Raw genomic sequence first — 7,500 nt, forward strand, 5'->3', positions numbered from 1 at the left:
AACGCAGCTGGGCTGTCGGCACAAAAGCGCTGCCCAGACAAATGCACTTCCTGTCAGGGCAAAAATGAGATCTCATGTTGACATGAGAATCAAATTAAACCGTCTGCCATCAGAACAGTGTCTACCTATTCTTGCAATACTTAACTTGCCAGATGTGTGTGTGTGTGTGTGTGTGTGTGTATGTGTATGTGTATGTGTGTGTGTGTGTGTATGTGTGTGTGTCTGTGAGTGTGTCTGTGAGTCTGGCAGGTTGGGTCTGTGCGTGTGTGTGTCTGTGAGTCTGGCAGGTTGGGTCTGTGCGTGTTAGCGTGTGTGTGTCTGTGAGTCTGGCAGGTTGGGTCTGTGCGTGTTAGCGTGTCTGGCTCTAAACCCAAACAGTCTGGCTGGTGGACTCGGTCCTTGTTCCGATCCGCTGTCAGATTCAGTCTGCCAAAGCTTGTTCCGATCCGCTGTCAGATTCAGTCTGCCAAAGCTGAATGGGGAGAAGCAGGTCTGGGGTCAGACTCGTGCCAAAGAGAGCCTTCCTCTCCCTTAATTTAAAAACAAGATGGCCGCCAGTCCTTGGGCACAGCCAGAGGCAGCCAGCTGCTCAGAGGGGCGTGTGGGTTCTACTTCCTACACAAACCCCACAAAACAAAACCGCTCAGAGGGGCGTGTGGGTTCTACTTCCTACACAAACCCCACAAAACAAAACCGCTCAGAGGGGCGTGTGGGTTCTACTTCCTACACAAACCCCACAAAACAAAACTGCTCAGAGGGGCGTGTGGGTTCTACTTCCTACACAAACCCCACAAAACAAAACCGCTCAGAGGGGCGTGTGGGTTCTACTTCCTACACAAACCCCACAAAACAAAACCGCTCAGAGGGGCGTGTGGGTTCTACTTCCTACACAAACCCCACAAAACAAAACTGCTCAGAGGGGCGTGTGGGTTCTACTTCCTACACAAACCCCACAAAACAAAACCGCTCAGAGGGGCGTGTGGGTTCTACTTCCTACACAAACCCCACAAAACAAAACTGCTCAGAGGGGCGTGTGGGTTCTACTTCCTACACAAACCCCACAAAACAAAACTGCTCAGAGGGGCGTGTGGGTTCTACTTCCTACACAAACCCCACAAAACAAAACCAAACACTACAGAGCACTCGGAGAGGGCAGACCTTCACCACGGCCAAATGCCCAAATGCTACATGCAACTTTACTTCGTCGTCACGCCACCTTTCCACCAAGTTTCACCACAATCGCGCGGCTGATCCTGCACAGAGACTAGCCCAATCACGCGGCTGGCTTTGGTGTGATCCTGCACACACACTAGCACAATCACGCGGCTGGTTTTGGTGTGATCCTGCACACACACTAGCACAATCACGCGGCTGGTTTTGGTGTGATCCTGCACACACACTAGCCCAATCACGCGGCTGGCTTTGGTGTGATCCTGCACAGAGACTAGCCCAATCACGTGGCTGATCCTGCACAGAGACTAGCCCAATCACGCGGCTGGCTTTGGTGTGATTAGGGATGTAACGGTATGAAAATTTAACCTCACGGTTATAGTGACCAAAATTATCACGGTTTTCGGTATTATCACGGTATTTTTAAAAGTGTGTTCAATATGTTCAGAAAGCACTGATAGGCCTACACAAGCTGAAATAGTTTCAAAAAGTGTCCCGTTCATGTTTAATTGGGTATGTGCTTATAGCTTAACTTACCCTAACATTATTTGGAGGTTGCTATTACTGTTATTTGGATCCAATGAGTGAGACCAGGCTTGGAATTTCACCATTCTGGGGGCAAGGCCACTTGGCCTTCAGTTGAGCATATTTGGTGGAGGGCACAAAGGCCACATGTTAGGGCACCAAGGCCAAAGTTAACTATACAGTAGTAGGCTATAAAAATGATCAAAGTTGTATAGCCTATTCACTGCAGTAGACCTGCATCACTGTATGAAACATTACAAAAACATGAAACATGACATATTACATAGAACTGCAAATGATCTGATCATCTAATATTTACAGATATCTAGGCTATATTTAACATTTATTTTATATTTGGCCTGTTATGAAATCATGTATTGAACAATTTAAGCACAGTTCAGCTTTAAGAAACTCAAATAGCCTAGATGCATGCTTAGCATTTTGTGATCTACTTTCACAAACTCTTAGTCAGCTGTCCTCTGATTTACCGATATCTAGGTGATATTTGTAACATTTATTTTGTATTTGGCCCGTTATGAAATCATGTGGAACAATTTAAACACATTGTAAAACTTAAAGCCCAAATTTGGAGACATCCATGCATGTCGAAATGTACTGCAAATGTCTGCTGTTTATTCTGATATATGGTTTGTTATGTGTTAAACGAAAAGTTTGTGAAGTATTTCACCGAGAGGAATGGGTAGGGTGATGGACGCAAAACCTTCAGTAGAATTTATGATTAAATTGAATTATATTATTTACTTTTCTCGCGAACCGTTCACCATAGCAATTCGCGGCTAACATCGTTTAAAAGCTGAGAAAAAGCTCTTTCATGTGATACTGATGTCTGCGTGATAAGTAGGCTCGTTCGCGAGTAGTTCAACTGAGAAGAATGGGTGAATTTAGACGCACTTTCTTTCTTGCGCTGTCACTTTCTCCACTGCATAAAATACTAAATGAATTTGCGCTGTAAATATTTTGACAGGCCATAGGCTAAATAAAAATCGCTATTAGTAGGACGCAAAGCAGGATATTGAAAGAAGGGCACCAAGGCCACCGTGGCCTGTAAACCTCTGATTTTCAAAGGGACATCACGGCCAACGCAAGGGGCAACGACGTGGCCGCCGTGAAATTCCTACCCTGAGAAATAAAACTTTAGGCTACTGTGCTCTTCTGATAACGTGAGTGGAATGGATTTAATGTGGACGCGAAGATAAAAAAGAAAAACGCAGAGCGGCTAAATGATACAGTGCAAGTTTTGCGGTGAAAATGTTCCGCCTTTTAAAATCAGTTGTAGCCTAATCCAAATAGCAGTTAAAACCATCAATTGGACAACAGAATCAGTAGGGTACCAATTTTGCTTCATTGTACCAGGCCTACTGTATGTCAAAAGCAGGCTCGGATGAAGCTGGGAAGGATTAAACACACGGTTTCAACACCGTGGTAATCAACCGTGATAATTATGATATTTCAAAAGAAAACGGTAATTGTTTTTATCACGGTTTATCATTATACCGGTAATCGTTACATCCCTAGGTGTGATCCTGCACACACACTAGCCCAATCACGCGGCTGGCTTTGGTGTGATCCTGCACAGAGACTAGCCCAATCACGCGGCTGACTTTGGTGTGATCCTGCACACACACTAGCCCAATCACACGGCTGATCCTGCACAGAGACTAGCCCAATCACGCGGCTGGCTTTGGTGTGATCCTGCACACACACTAGCCCAATCACGCGGCTGGCTTTGGTGTGATCCTGCACAGAGACTAGCCCAATCACACGGCTGGCTTTGGTGTGATCCTGCACACACACTAGCCCAATCATGCGGCTGATCCTGCACACACACTAGCACAATCACGCGGCTGGCTTTGGTGTGATCCTGCACACACACTAGCCCAATCATGCGGCTGATCCTGCACACACACTAGCCCAATCACGCGGCTGGCTTTGGTGTGATCCTGCACACACACTAGCCCAATCACGCGGCTGGCTTTGGTGTGATCCTGCACAGAGACTAGCCCAATCACACGGCTGGCTTTGTTGTGATCCTGCACACACACTAGCCCAATCACACGGCTGGCTTTGGTGTGATCCTGCACAGAGACTAGCCCAATCACGCGGCTGGCTTTGTTGTGATCCTGCACAGAGACTAGCCCAATCACGCGGCTGGCTTTGTTGTGATCCTGCACAGAGACTAGCCCAATCACGCGGCTGGTTTTGTTGTGATCCTGCACAGAGACTAGCCCAATCACGCGGCTGGTTTTGTTGTGCTCCTGCACAGAGACTAGCCCAATCACGCGGCTGGCTTTGTTGTGATCCTGCACAGAGACTAGCCCAATCACGCGGCTGGTTTTGTTGTGCTCCTGCACAGAGACTAGCCCAATCACGCGGCTGGCTTTGTTGTGATCCTGCACAGAGACTAGCCCAATCACGCGGCTGGTTTTGTTGTGATCCTGCACAGAGACTAGCCCAATCACGCGGCTGGTTTTGTTGTGATCCTGCACAGAGACTAGCCCAATCACGCGGCTGGTTTTGTTGTGATCCTGCACAGAGACTAGCCCAATCACGCGGCTGGTTTTGTTGTGATCCTGCACAGAGACTAGCCCAATCACGCGGCTGGTTTTGTTGTGATCCTGCACAGAGACTAGCCCAATCACGCGGCTGGTTTTGTTGTGATCCTGCACAGAGACTAGCAAACTGTGTCAGCACTGTATCTGTGTCCTTGGCCAGACGAGGAGCGCTGGGTGATAACGGACCTGAAAAACGGACGTATTTACTGTCTGCTGCACTGAGTGGAGTGGAGGAGAAGAGAGGGAGGAGGAGAGAGGGAGGAGGAAGAGGAGAGAAGGATGTAGAGGAGGAGGAGAGAGGAGGAAGAGGAGAAGAGAGGGAGGAGGAAGAGGAGGAGAGAGTGAGGAGGAGGAGGAGAGAGGGAGGAGGAAGAGGAGAAGAGAGGGAGGAGGAGGAGAAGAGAGGGAGGAGGAAGAGGAGAGAGGAGGAAGAAGAGAAGAGAGGGAGGAGGAGAGAGAGGAGGAGGAGAAGAGAGGGAGGAGGAGGAGAGAGAGAGGAGGAGGAGAAGAGAGGGAGGAGGAGGAGGAGCAGAGAGAGAGGAGGAGGAGAAGAGAGGGAGGAGGAAGAGGAGAAGAGAGGGAGGAGGAGAGAGAGGAGGAGGAGAAGAGAGGGAGGAGGAGGAGGAGGAGAGAGAGAGGAGGAGGAGAAGAGAGGGAGGAGGAAGAGGAGAAGAGAGGGAGGAGGAGGAGAAGAGAGGGAGGAGGAAGAGGAGAAGAGAGGGAGGAGGAAGAGGAAAAGTTTCTGCCATTAGAGTGGGAGGAGAGCCTGACTGGGGTAATTACTCTCTCTCTCTCTCTCCCACTCTCTCTCTCTCACACGCAGAAAAACACACACAGAAACACACACACTGTGTGTGTGTGTGTGCACCACAAGATTATGTGTGCTAATGTGTGCATAATGTGTTAATTAGTTCAAAGCATGCACATTTGTGTGTGTGTGTGTGTGTGTGTGTGTACTGTGAGATAGTATATGTTTGTGAATGTGTATAACTGCATGTGGGTAGATTTTGTGTATTTACATGTGTTGAGGCATTTGTGTGTGTGAGTGTATGTGTGAGTGTGTGTGTGTGTGTGTGTGTGTGTGTGTGTGTGTGGCGATTGGAGAGCACACACTGTAATTGGGTTTGGCAGGACGCAGAGTTGTGCAGCGCGTGGCTCGGCACCGTGGGGTCAGCAGCAGGTCTCCATGATGTCTGGAGAGCTCTGCGGATTTGCCGCTCCACAGACAGGGCAGGACTCTAACAACCCCTATGTTTGCTCTGTCCACTGTTTCATCACACATGGTAAAAATACCCCCTCAAATAAATGGTTTATCCCATAGGCTAGCCCATCCCACAGAGGGATGTTATATGAGGGGAGCTGAGGCCAGCTCTCAACCGTCATGCTTCAGTGCAAGTCAACACAGGACTGGACTACCGCCACTTCCTTACTTTCATCAGCTTACAGAGTCTGCAATGCTGCAAGTACACACACACACACACACACACACGCACCACATCACACCACACCAACACACACACCCACCACACACACACACACACACACACACACACACACACACACACACACGACCACACTCTTAAACAGGTCACCATGCAACATCCATTAAAGTTGCATGGTGACCCTTGGTTTTCCCTGGGTCTAGATTGACTGGGGACTTCCTCATGTGCCCTGTTGAATTAGTTAGTGAACAAAGTAATCAGGTGAGGAGTCCTTTATACTCCAGGGAGCCTCTTACTCTTCAATTAATTAGTGGACAGAGTGTTTAGGAAAGGACTCATTTCTGCACTAGGAAACACTTCTCCCATATATTAAAACTCTTTTGTGTGGGTGCATGTGTGTGTGTGTGTGTGTGTGTGTGTGTGTGTGTGTGTGTGTGTGTGTGTGGTGTGTGATGTGGTGCATGTGTGTGTGTGTGCGCTTTTACAGCTCTGTGCACTTTTAATGTATAGGTTAACCATACAGGCCCTACTATGTTGCACTGGTTTGTGGTGTGTGTGTGTGTGTGTGTGTGTGTGTGTGTGTGTGTGTGTGTACCATGGGGTGAGAGTAGCGCAGGCTTGGAGTTTGGTCTGGGGTGGGCTAACTGGGAGTGCATGTGTGTGTGTGTGTGTGTGCATGTTTGTGTGTTCGAGAGCGAGGGGAGGGGGAGGTGTGTGTGTGTGTGAATGTATGTGTGTGTGTGTGTGTGTGTGTGTGTGTGTGTGTGTGTTCAAGAGCGAGAGCGTGGGGAGGGGGATGTGTGTGTGTGTATGACCACTAGCAGGCCCCTCTAATGCACCCCAGATGCTGTCACACTGACCTAGTATTCAACATCTGGCAACAGAGGGAGAAAGAGAAAGAGAGAGAGAGAGAAAGAGAGACATGGAGAGAGAGAGGGGGGAGTGAGAGAGAACAAAAAGAGAAACTGAGAGAGACAGAGAAAGAAAGAAAGAGAAAAAGCAAGAATAAAAAAAGAGAATGGCAGACAGAGAGACTGTGACAGACAAAGAGAGAGAGATAGAGAGAGAGAAAGAGAGAGAGAGAAAGGGAGAGATAGAGAGAGAGAGAGAGAGAGAGAGAGAGAGGGAGAGAGAGAGAGAGAAGGGGAGAGAGAGAGAGAGAGAAAGGGAGAGATAGAGAGAGAGAGAGAGAGAGAGAGAGAGAGCGAACTGGAGTGAGGCTACCGTCTATGACTACAGACAGCCCCCCTCCCCTCAGGAAGAAGGCCGTGTAGGGGGACGGCTTGCCTCTAATGCATTGCAACACAGTTAGCATGCAGAACCAACGGGTGCTTTTGAGCGGGAACTTTCTCCAGATCGACCGCATCCATTCATACAACGTCTGAACGACACACACAAGGACTTTTATATATGTATTATATAATATATATAGTATATGTGTGTACTGTATATAACCACATGGCTAAGGGCAGTGGAACGTCAGCTCACCCTACAGCTAAGGGCAGTAGAACATCAGCTAGCCCAGCATGCACTGCGGATCATTGTAAAAGCACACTGTACAGGCAAAACCCCTCCACACAGGAAAACAGACAGCACCTCTGTGCTCCCTCCTCCAGGGTCAGAGAGAATGAGTAGTCACCCGGCACAGACCAGGGGCTGTCCTCTCAAATGGTAAACAGACTGGGAATATCCTGTCCAGCAGTGCACACACACACATGGACACACACACACACACACGCACAAACACAGAAAGAAACACACACACACACACACACACACACACACACATA

The sequence above is a fragment of the Alosa pseudoharengus genome, unplaced genomic scaffold (assembly GCF_046254945.1).
Source record: "Alosa pseudoharengus isolate Yale_2024_CS ecotype anadromous, Long Island Sound unplaced genomic scaffold, YU_APseudo_1.1 YU_APseudo_1.1_scf_19, whole genome shotgun sequence".
Taxonomy (NCBI): Eukaryota; Metazoa; Chordata; class Actinopteri; order Clupeiformes; family Clupeidae; genus Alosa; species Alosa pseudoharengus.